We start from the raw sequence: 12,728 nt of genomic DNA, 5'->3' as shown, positions 1-12,728 counted from the left end.
AAGCGAAAGCTTTACTAGCCCTATTACGCGAAAATCCGGTCGCCGGCGTATGGACTCGGTGGTACCCCAAAATGGCTTCAGGTGCCCACTAGAAACAAGTGTGACAGATCCGGCGCCTTTCCCTTCCTGTGAACCAACCATTCAGGCGAAAGCCTTTCTAGGGTGAAAATCTCTTTGTTCTTGAGATGTGTCAGCGAGATTCCGTAAGTGACACACTGCGTCTTTCCTTTCCTTTAAACCAATATAAAACGTTGATGAACTTTGATTCGTTCAACGGAACGCTGGTTGTGTTCGACAAGGGATGCGCGATGTACCGGGTGCAGCAGCAACGCTCAAGCTTTCGCATTTCTCCACTGCAGACTCTGCAGTGCTCTCAGAACTCTTTTTTTTTTTTTTTTTAGTTTCAGTTTGGTCGTGGTATAGTTATTCAATTCACTCTTCAGTTACCGGCATAACGACGCAAGTACTTTTAGGGACTCTGGGCCAGCGTCGTTTCTGTACCGATCTTCCTGCGCATCTCGTACGGTCAGTTTCTGTTTCGGGAAGTGACCACTACCCAATTTTTGCGTTTGCTGCCGACTTCCGTAAGCGTGGCTGTAGCGTGGCTCTAAAATCAGCCATGTTGCCATGTTGCCAACTGGGATAACTATAGGGGAGCACCTACAGCAACATTTGCATGAAGCGATGCATGCTGGATAATCCGCCATGATGTCGTTGGCAGCAGACGGCCAGGCTGAATTGAGCAAGTGCCTTGTTGTTTTCGACGGTCCACAGAGCAAACACGCGGCTCGTGAGAAACGTACGCGTCGACGCTGCGTCCGAAAAATCGGGCGCTCTATGAAAAAATGTAAAGTATTCCGACGCGGGCCTGTTCAAGCTGCGCGCGAACAACTGACTGCAATATGCGTCCGGACCTGGCCGCCCGTCGACATCGCCGACATTCATGATTTCTAGTCCTGGAGAGTAGTTTGATAATTGCCCAGATTGGCATCGATCTCGCGTCTGTTGGCCCTTGCGAGCCATTCGCGTCGGCGTCGCTAAAGGAATCGTTTGCTTTCTCGTTCTCGTGCAGGCGTATTTTTGGAATCGTGAAGAACCCGCAGTCGGCCTGTCCGATCGCGCCAGCATCGTCTGCGTGCATTACGCGACCATGTATGAGGCTGCGTGACTGTGCCGTGTTGCGTCATCTGCTGCCAAAGACATCATAATGGCGGATTACCCATCATGCATCGCTTCATACAAGCTCCCTTTATGTTTCTGATGATGTTACTAACAAAATAATTTCTGGCGAGATGGCAGCAACTTGGGCGGTCAAGCTACCTGGCCATTTTCTGGCTCTCGATTTAAGACTCAAGAAACTTTGTGCAGTGTGCAGATGTACGGAGAGCTACTAACGCGGAAGACTTTCAATAGGGAGCTTGCATGAAGCGATGCATGCTGGGTAATCCGTCATGATATTGTCGTTTACAGCAGACGAAGCAGCACGGCACTGCCACACAGCCTCGTCTACATGGTCGCGTAGTGCGCGCAGACGATGCTGACGCGATTGAACAGGTCGACTGCAGGTTCTTCACGATTCCAAAAATACGTCTGCACGAGGGCGAGAAGCCAAATGATTCCTCTAGCGACACCGACGGGAATGGCTCGCACGGGCCAACACACACGAGATCGACGCCAATCCGGGCAAGAATCAAACCACTCGCCAGAACCGAAATCATGAATGTCGGTGATGTCGACGGGCGGCCAGGTCCGGACGCATAGTGCAGTCAGTCTTTCTCGCGTAGCTTGAACAGGCTCGCGTAGCACTGCTTTGCATTTCTCCATAGCGCGACCGATTTTTCGGGCACAGCGTCGACGCGTACGTTATTCAGGAATCTGCTGACAATTTCACGCACGTAAGGGCAGCGCACGAAAAATGCGTGTTTGCTCGGTGGACCGTCGAAAACGACAAGGCACTTGCTCAATTCAGTCTGGCTGCGCTGCCCGCCGTCTACTGCTAGCGACATCATCATGGCGGATTACCCAGCATGCATCGCTTCATGCAAGCTCACTTGTGGGGGACGATTAGGGCTCCGCACGGACTCGGGCTTACCGAAAGCCTGGCCCAGAGGTCAGATAAAGCACTTCATTTTCGGGCCTGGGCAGGGCGCGGGCTTAAGCTGAAAAAGTTTTCAAATTGCATGAAATTCGGCGGTTGGAAAGAAGGGGTTTTGTTAATCATGTGTGTCACTTTTCTTTCAATTTTGTAGATAAGAAAAACAGAAATCGCTTGTTAGAAACGCGCCGCAGTGCTTAAAGTCGGGGGATCTCGGGGAGTCTGAGACCTCCCACCAGCATTTAAAAGGGGTCTGAGACTCCTCCGCGCTCAATAATTGTATAAGGACTGCCTAATTAGGAAGCAGGCGGCCACCTTTTTTTCTTGTCAGCGGTATATCAGCGGTCATCAGAAGATTCCTTCTGTGTTGTTCCAGCAACTCCTCAGTTAGTTTTAATAAGAAGCCATTACCATATTTTCTAAAACCCAAGAAAAACATTTCTCCCCTTAGATTTGTATAAAGACGATGTGCGAGGCAGGCTACCAGGCGCTTTCTTTCTCCCTCGTTATTTCTCTTCCCACCTGTGCTAGAACCACTAGAGACCCCCCTCCGATGGAGCCAGACTTTAAGCACTGACTACAGGAAGCGTCGTCTGCTGTGGCGCCGATGCCAAAACAATGTATGACGACCATGGGAGCAACGTCCGTAGCCCGTCCGCCGCGGTCGCTGTCGGCACCGTTCCGGTTAAGGTGGCGGTTCTACGGTCGCCATCTTGGAAGTAGTTCATATTCTGCCACCGGGCTACGCCACTAATCCATGACTGAGGAATTGAGTACCCAGCCACTCAGCCCTCTAGACTTGAGCTGCCTGAAAGCTTTTCTTGTGTTGCTGCGTGGACTTTCAAAGGTTTTTGCGGCTCCACAGCAGTGTCCAGGCAGAGAAGGGGAGGATTTTTGTCCCCGTCCTACGCAGCATGGGCTGCCCCATTGAACTCCCCTCTTCACCCCACCGCACTACTTCGAACAATACGCGCCCTGACAATTGGACAAGAGCCTTCCCTCTCTTGCCTATACTTCGTCTCACAAGATGTTTGCAGCACAGCGAAAGGCAGAGGCACCCCAGCCTGTCCAACCAGGATCACGCGTACAATAGGCAATTGTGCTTCTAAGCGCCTCTCGCCCCCCCCCCCCCCCCCAAAAAAAAAAAATGGCGGGGGTGAGAGTAGGAGCACAATTCTCTATTATAGTGCGCACAGGCGAGAGGCACTTAGGAGCACAATTGAAAGGGCTCCTCTGCCTTTCGCAGTGCTGCAGATATCTTGTGAGACGAAGTATAGTTTCCGCTGTAGAGCCACGAACATTGCTCCTACCCGCCGAGCGTGAGGGGGTTGGATTGGACTGCAGTAGGCTAGTTTGACTGAACACAAATAAAACAAGGTGTCAACATGATTGCACAGTGCAATCTTAGTAGGAGTGAAAAGGAAAAGCGAATGGCATTATTACTGCACACTTCGTCAATGAACCTTAGTTGAAGTCGGCACCTGCCTTGTGTTCTTTTGATCCTCGTCTTTTGGGCTGTGCAATCGAGTGATCATTAGCGAGCTTTAGAACACGGTGACCCTATCCGTAAGTGGGATAGAGTAATAGCGGAGCGTGCGCACTATAATAGAGAATTGTGCTCCTACTGTCACCTGCGCTATTGCCCTGCCCCCCTAAGCGGTAGGGGTACCATATTCTAAACCTCCCTATTGTTGATGTCATAGATATAGTAAGGATCGGAACACTCCTTGACTGTAGTGGAAGCTGTCAGCTCTTGCGGTCACCAGAAATTTGCTTTATCAAACGTGATTACGTAGCTATAATTAGCTGAACTTCAGTCAACAGTCGCCCTTGTTTATTTTTTGTTCGTGCTTGTCCAATCTTGGAAACTAGAGCTGGTAAGTTATAATGTGCAAATAAGTGAATGATTGCCAATTGTTTCCTTTTGAGATGAATCGATATTCCGAAATAGATGTGAAATCCACCAAGAGGCTATGTATCGCGCAGGAGGCCGGCATGTATTCATGTTCTCTTCGGCACTGAGGAGGCGCATTCACACTAAACTATGTGGGAAATGGGGGAAGGGGAGAAGGGGTTGTAAAGGAAGGTTGCCAGAAGAAAGGACCTAATGGGGACAGTTTTGTAGGCGCTTATGGCGGCCACTTCCCCACTCCCAGTTGGATGCTCCACAGTCTTCATTTTATTTATTCGCTCGCTCGCTCGCTCGCTCGCTCGCTCGCGCGCGCGCGCGCGCGCGTGTGTGTGTGTGTGTGTGTGTGTGTGTGTGTGTGTGTGTGTGTGTGTGTGTGTGTGTGTGTGTGTGTGTGTGTGTGTGTGTGTGTGTGTGTGTGTGTGTGTGTGTGTGTGTGTGTGTGTGTGTGTGTGTGTGTGTGTGTGTGTGTGTGTGTGTGTGTGTGTGTGTGTGTGTGTGTGTGTGTGTGTGTGTGTGTGTGTGTGTGTGTGTGTGTGTGTGTGTGTGTGTGTGTGTGTGTGTGTGTGTGTGTGTGTGTGTGTGTGTGTGTGTGTGTGTGTGTGTGTGTGTGTGTGTGTGTGTGTGTGTGTGTGTGTGTGTGTGTGTGTGTGTGTGTGTGTGTGTGTGTGTGTGTGTGTGTGTGTGTGTGTGTGTGTGTGTGTGTGTGTGTGTGTGTGTGTGTGTGTGTGTGTGTGTGTGTGTGTGTGTGTGTGTGTGTGTGTGTGTGTGTGTGTGTGTGTGTGTGTGTGTGTGTGTGTGTGTGTGTGTGTGTGTGTGTGTGTGTGTGTGTGTGTGTGTGTGTGTGTGTGTGTGTGTGTGTGTGTGTGTGTGTGTGTGTGTGTGTGTGTGTGTGTGTGTGTGTGTGTGTGTGTGTGTGTGTGTGTGTGTGTGTGTGTGTGTGTGTGTGTGTGTGTGTGTGTGTGTGTGTGTGTGTGTGTGTGTGTGTGTGTGTGTGTGTGTGTGTGTGTGTGTGTGTGTGTGTGTGTGTGTGTGTGTGTGTGTGTGTGTGTGTGTGTGTGTGTGTGTGTGCGCAATTAAAGGAACACAGTATTTTCAGGCAATTAGAACAAAATTTTAGCAATCAATCTCCTAGAAACATTTTTCTCCTGCAGAATTTCACTCGACATTGAAATCTGATGTGAAAAGTAGCATGCTATGGAAGACGCTGACCTGTCCTGCTGCAGCTTCCCGTGATGATGCATGCGCTTTCTGAACCAATATATTGGGTGGACTACTGTAGCTTGTAGCCTACTTTATTGTACTCATTTTACAGGGCACACACACGTATGCAACAAGTATACTTTAGTGTTGAGCCCGCCTTTTGGCTTTATGTGTTGGTAGTAAATAATTTCGTGATGTGGCACTTGTACATTCACACATTTGCAACATAATAATCAGAGCCCAATTTTTACTCCATGCAAAAGCGCCCATGCTTACCAAATGTTTTCCTGCAAATGCCAAACGATTAGACGCATTGATCAGATCGCGTTCGGTCAGATTTGGCATGTGCTATAATTTGTGAATTTTTCCATACCAATGCAGTACAGCGGTTTTGTTTCATGTGCTCAAACGGAAGCACGTTCTTTGTATGCTTCGAAATTCTCACACGCTTCTATGTCACTTTTGCTAACATGATCGGATACCTTTCAGAGCACAGGAAGTCGAGTTGCTTCAAAACAAGGTTCAAATATAAAGTCAACAAATTGGGCGTTGAGACGGCGGGTGAGTGGACGCCTGGGTGACACGGTATCTACCTTACTCGAGATAAGGGTCCCATTCTTTTGGAAACGCTCTGCCTGCCGACGGGCTTTTAGAGCGTTAGCTCTGTTGCTCACTTGCGCGAGTGGCGCGTTTTTCTAAGAATCGTAAACAGAGCCATCACCATAGCAACATCGCCGTCTTCACTGTGCCCGGGCAAACTAGACCGAACGCTCCACGCCCCCGGCCACAGCTGCAAAGCGAGGTAGCAGGCGATGCTAGGCAGGTATAATAGCATTATAGCAAAATGAACGCCGAACCAGCTTCCCTGCCGAATGCATCAACGGTTTACCCTAGACGCCGTAATGCTTCGGACAATCAGCGGTATATCCCCCTTCACGAAGCGGAATTAGCTGGGAAGAGGACGGGACATCATGCACGTATAAAATGAATAAAATAAGCGCAAATAAAAGCATCAAACGGGAAACCAATTCAGTGTTTTCTCTCATATATATATATATATATATATATATATATATATATATATATATATATAGGGCCATTGATCAAGTCAAAGTATTTGAAGAAGATATGAACGAATGCTTTTTGTCCGGTTTCTCGAACAACGAAGCTGTAGGGCTGTCGAAACGATAGTACGTTTTCATGAAACTTTGACTTGGTCAGTGAGCCTGTATATTTTTTTATGCCACCACCTGATCAGACTACATTTCGTCGAACTCTTGATTACAGTGGTTTCCCTCATTTGAGCTAAGCTCGACATTCGGTTCAGCAGCGTTGAGCCTCATCATTTTTTTTTTTAATTTTTAGTGAGGGGAATGACGGAAATGCAGTGGGAAAACCCGATTCTACATCACATTTTTGTATTGGAGAAGCTTCACATGGCTGTTTCCTACTTGCCCATTCACCGAAAACATCCCCGGCAGCTATTGCGGCACCTTTACTATCATCAACGGAACGCAACATTCGGAAAAAAAAAAAAAAAAAAAAAAAAACATGACTGAAACGCTGGTGATTATCTTCGGCTGCCCACTATATCATTTTTTCTCCTTTTCTTTGGAGCCTGCACTGCTCGCGCTATATAGGAACTTCAGTGGGAAGGTTGAAGAGGCGTGCTTAAATTTAAATTGGTTCACAGGAAGGGAAAGGCGCAGTAACTGTCACACTTGCTCTGTGGACACCCGAACCGCGCCGTAAGGGAAGGGAGGAAGGTGGGAATGAAAGTGGAAAGAGAGAAAGAGGAGCCGTAGTGGAGGGCTACGGAGTAATTTCGACCACCTGGGGATCTTTAACGTGCGCTGACATCGCACAGCACACGACGCCTCTTCGTTTCGCCTCCATCGAAACGCAGCCGCCGAGGTCGGGTTCGAACCCGGGAACTCCGGCACAGTAGTCGGGCGTCTTACCACTGCACCACCCCGGCGGGGCAGGCGTGCTTGTGCATGTTCAGGTTTTCAAGTTGTACTTGGCAGACTGTCGAAACATTTTATCTGTACCAGTAAAGTGGCAGAGGGTACAAGTATTCGTGCAATTTCTCCTAGGGAGACGCTCTTTGAAATTATATTATATTAATTTTTCCTTCTTGCCACTGAAAAAAAAAAGTCTAAATTCCACATCCTCACAATATATGCTAACACCGCGAACATCTGAAGATAGCTTTGTGGCGGAGCTAAGACGAGGAATAACCAGCTCCGATAGCGTTCGGGTTCGAACTGTTTTTTTTTTTTTTTTCGCTGCTTGCACTGAGACGCTTAGTGCCAAATTCTTCTTTGTCCAGCGCCGTGCCGTTGTTTGTGATAAAAGCGCGGCGCGAGGGGCGCTGCAAGGCTACAAAACAAAACCAGAAAAAAAATTTCAATGTCTCCGCCGCGATTATATCTTGCTGAGTAAGTAGAGTAAGTAAGTTGGTTGGTTGGTTTGTGGGGTTTAACGTCCCAAAGCAACTCAGGCTATGAGAAGCGCGAAAGCCTTAGCTGGCAACGTTTCGGCACACAAACAGTATGACACTTAATTCGAGGCGATAAATAAATCTCAAAGCAAGCAAGTGTACATTTGTCAAGGGACCATTTTCAAGTAGCGCTACTGCGCATGCGCGAAGCACCTGAGTACGCGAAGCACCTGCACCTCAGTTCGACCCGACCACTCGACCCGACTCGCCAGTGTTTACCTCTCTCGCCCGATGAAAAGGAAAGGGCAGAGGGAAAACGTTGTAGAAGCACAATACCCTCTCGTAAATACCCCTCGATTCAGGGTTGTTGTGGCGCTATCCTCGTAATTTTTCTGAACTGCGACATTTTAGTGCACATGAAATTTCATAGATGGCGCTACCTACTACTACGTTTATCACACGTGGCTCTGTTATTCCACTATTATTTGCTTTTTGTACACTTTGTAGTTGATAATTGTTACCGGTTGAATAAAGGAACGAAAGCCCGAACATTTAAGTTATATTCGCCAGAAACAAACAAGCCATGGAGCATTTCAATCATGCTTAAAATATTTCATGAAGAGCTCGCGCGCTTCAAGTGAACCACGAAAAAAATAGCTGAAATCATCCTGACAGTGCACATTCCTCGAGAGTCGTATAACAAAACCGATGCTTATCCTCTGACAGCGAGGTGTAAAGTTTTTCCACGCGAAATTTTAGCACATATGAAAGCTTATTACTTGAACAGTTTAGCATTTACTTTTAGCCATTTTGCAAAAAACGCAAAGTTTGATCACAAATAACTTTTACACTAAATGAAGCAGACAGATGATATTTTCAGGAAAAATCGAACTATGTACGACCTCCAACTGCGTAAAAAATCTCCGCAGCAGAATGCGTATCTTGAAAGTTATTGTATGTATAAATACCTGTTTTATGCACTTTTCACAGGCGCGTGGCTAATAAACTATGCGATACACAGCAATAAAAATGCTTAACTTTGTTCATTAATATCTAATCTCAAAACATCTCGAACGGTGTTTTTCTAGGTGCAAAAGATTTTGCACAATTTTGCTTTTCCCGAGACAAGTAGAGCTGAAAAGCCGTTTCTTACCTTTGTGTTTTTCTTTACAGCTTAAACATCGTTGCAGCTATTTATAAACCAAATGCACCATTAGAAAGGAGAGGAAATAAGCTTTACAAATATATTAAAGTCACATTTATAAACTAAACTAGTGAGGCGCAGTAGGCGTATGAATATCGCCAAAAATGTCGTCTCTTCACCGCTGGAGTGGGACCGCCACGTTCCGGCTCCATCCGGCGCTGCAGGTGCTGCGAGCATGTCTGATTTCATGATGCGGCAGCCGGACCGGGGTGGTGCAGTGGTAAGACGTCCGACTACTGTGCCGGAGTTCCCGGGATCGAATCCCGACTACGGCGGCTGCGTTTCAATGGAGGCGAAACGAAGTGGCGTCCGTGTGCTGTGCGATGTCAGTGCACGTTAAAGAACCCCAGGTGGTCGAAATTTCCGGAGTCCTTCACTACGGCGTCTCTCATAGCCTGAAATGCTTTGGGACGTTAAACCCCACAAACCAACCAACCAAGCCGGACCATTTTCGGCGTTGAGTTGAACAGCGCACCGCGCAAACTAGCTGCAAAGATAGCAGCTGCAGAACACGCGCGTTTGTCGTTGCGCCGTTGGGCGATGCTCGAAGGTTGTACTATAAACGCGCTGTCGACTATGATTGCATCACATACAATGCCTATTCCTTTTGTTGCTACTGAAACGAGGTTTAGTGTGTATAGGGCAGTTGGTTAAAGCGGACCAGCTCTTGCACTTTTCGACTCGTGCAAATGTGCTGACTTTGCTTTCGCTGTCGACGTACTCGACAGCGTCTTTTGTTGCGCCGTTTTTTGTTTTTTTTTGGAACTGCTGCATGGTTGCTTGTTCGAACGCGTACGGTAAGTGTTCGATGTGCTTTACAATGTTCGAGTAATCAATAACATTTTAAGTCAAGCTCTCAAGTCCCCTGAAACGACGCGCACGCAGCAACACCGCCGGCGCTCCTCGCATACCCAAACTTGGACGTCATATGTTGGTTCCAGACAACAGCGGCGTTTGCTTGGAGGGCGGTCCCGCTGGTGCTCGTTTTCTTGTAAAAACAGCCGTTTGCGCTCCTTTCTGCCTTTTTAAAGTAGGATAGCCTTGTTCACAGGACAGAAACTATAAAATGTCGCACATAACTTTTTTTTTTTTTTTATTTTTGCGAAAAACGTTTCAGCTTCCCTTTTTAAAGCCGTTGGCCTAGGCTGGGCTTGGACCTGTAAAAGGATAGGTCTGGGCCGGGCTCGGGCCTACGTATGAACGACTAGTTTTAGCGTATTCCCGCGGCTTATGTTTTATGTGTTTAACTTGTGAAGGCAGCTAGCACCAAGTGAAAATAGTACCAGTTCATGACTATTTCTGGACTGCAAACTATTTAATGCATGGTAATGCCACGTGACTTGTTTGGGATGCAATGAAACAATGGAAACAATGTGGAAAGTAAGTAAATGCAAAGAAAACAGCTCATATGTGAGGTTCGCTGAGCTTTTCGGGGCGCCATTTCGTCATGTGTATAGAATGCATGACACGAGGTGTTTGTTTTCAGACGATAATTAATTATCATGAACAATTAACATTAACCAATTATTTACTAATTATATATTAAGCCATGAATTATTAACTGATTATCGTTGACTAATTTTCATGCACCTACTGCTACATTCGCGCGCGCTACCGGGTTGTGCGTTTGTTTTCCCTCGTTGCAATGAAAAAGTGCAAGAACACTGACTGCATGCGGGGCCGCAAATATATTGATTACCTGCGCGTGAGTTATTCGCGCACACGCAGTTTTGTAGTGGCGGAAAAGAAATAACGGTTAATACTGAGAGCATCTTCTAAGGGCGCGTAAACGATGACGTTTCGAATTAGGCTGAGTAATTACACAAAATGTTACACAAAAGCAGTCAGATCTTTAGCGCTCTCTCCATTGCCGCTCAGGTCAAAGTAGACCATACCTCACTGGTAGGAAAAAGAAAGGAAGCAAGCGTGCATACTGATCTGTGCTTTGCCGAAGGCAGCTCCATCCAAGTCGTCATTGGTTTCAAACCGCACTGTCTATTTTGGCTAGCCTTCCCGCCCCTCCTTTCATCCTTTCCTCACTGCTAGGAAAAAAAAAAAGAAGAAGAAAGCGTGCGTGTTGCTGTGTGCTTTGCTCGCAGGACGGCTAGATACTTCCCTTCCTCCAGCTCGAAGCCGCGCTATGATGGCCAAGCGCCTGGACTTGAGAGACATCTTGCGGCCACCATCTCACTCCACTCCAAATCCCTCTTCGATAAAACCCTAATATTTAGGGACAGGCATCAACTTGTGCGCGAGATTATGGAAGCATTGCATATATGTATCAGCGGAGCTAAGTGCTTAAGTCATGCTTCCGTCCGCTTCTCTGATAGGGAATTACGGTTCTTGGCAGACTCACTTGGACATGGGGGGTAACACGTGTTCTTCTTGTCAGCCTCGATTTGTTTTGCTTTTATTTATTCGAGCATGCGTCTTTCTTTTTCTCGACTTGTCCTTGTGCCTACTATAACGACGATACTACAGCTGACTATAGCATGGTTGGTGTAAACCCTTCATGACTTTTGTCGAGCGCGTCAGCGAAAAGACAGGGGCTTTAGGTTTCTTACTATATAGCTATAGTTTAATATAGCGGTTCTAGTCAACAGATTTCTTTAGGCTTACCATTTGAGAAACAGCTTCCCATATGAAGAAAAAAATAAACAGTGATTGAGAGGGATGAAGAGGGTGGTTAGGGCAAAGTAGATGGAGTCTTCAGTCCAAGACCGCAGTGGCTCTGGTCGATGCTGTGGACTCGGATGGCGATGCCTCTTGGGCTTCAAAGGCGGTGCTGCGCTGGGCGACTTTAAGTAGTGTAGTTTATGCGTGGTAGATGCGTCAAGTCATAAGGCCTCAAGGCACGTAGAGTAGTGGGCCGAAATGGGGCAAAATGCTTGGGCACCGATAGAGTCCTCACTCGACTGGTGTACTCGCGATCTAGGATGTCAGCCTCGACATTGCCTTCTAAGGCCCACCGCGGTGCGCTTAATCCTTCCAAGTGGAGCACGTTTGTAATGACAGCATAATTGCTCGTTACCATTCACCCACAGAAACTGTGTAGTTTCTGCAGAACACTCCCTTTAGGTTTTACCCTGTCCATATTGATGCCGCACGCATCAAGATTTATGATGAAGGCGACCCCCAGAATATGACGTGACCAGCGCTGCAGGAACGCGCAAGGTACGCCGAATGTCACAGCCGGTCATTTCTTTTTTGTTTTTTACCTCCACAGTTGACTGCTTCCCCGGCGGTCAGAGCCTGGACTATCTCATGCGGTGTCCAGAGGTTCAAGCCGCTGCTGCTGCTTACAAGAGGAAATGAGAGTCACAAGAGAAATAGGGAATGAGAACGCGCCACCCTCCTCATGAAGATTCGAGAAACGAGTCGCGCGACATGATTCATCACGGAGGGGGAGACCCGAACGTGTCGCCAGCGGCCCGTTTGGGGTATAGGGGAGTCGCTCGCTGACCGATTTCTTGCGACGCGACTTCAAGTCGGAGTTCCGCGGCGCTTCATGCATCCTTCCTAGGCCGGGAAAATTCAAGAGCGCATGCGCGCGTGTACACGACTTGCTGCGCGCGCATTTGTTGGGCACACATGTCAGCGATCACTGCGAAAACAAAGCCTACTAATTCGTGTTTGTACTCGTATTCTTCGCTATGCGTTCGACGCTCGGGCATGGCGATTTCGCAATCGGCTATTTCGCGAGACTGCAAACAACAGCGCTCACGCCAACGCAGCTTCCGTTTTCGTCGAACTAGAGCGCTTTTGGCTGCCGAAACATCACTAAACATTGGCATAACCATAAGATCTTCTTCCTCGCTGATAATTACGTATATTCATACGTGGAAGGAGTCCGAACTGATCTACCCCGAGCGCG

This window comes from Amblyomma maculatum, chromosome 1 (genome assembly GCF_055883805.1).
Source record: "Amblyomma maculatum isolate TAMU_Amacu chromosome 1, ASM5588380v1, whole genome shotgun sequence".
Lineage (NCBI taxonomy): Eukaryota > Metazoa > Arthropoda > Arachnida > Ixodida > Ixodidae > Amblyomma > Amblyomma maculatum.
This window is presented reverse-complemented; position numbering follows the sequence as displayed.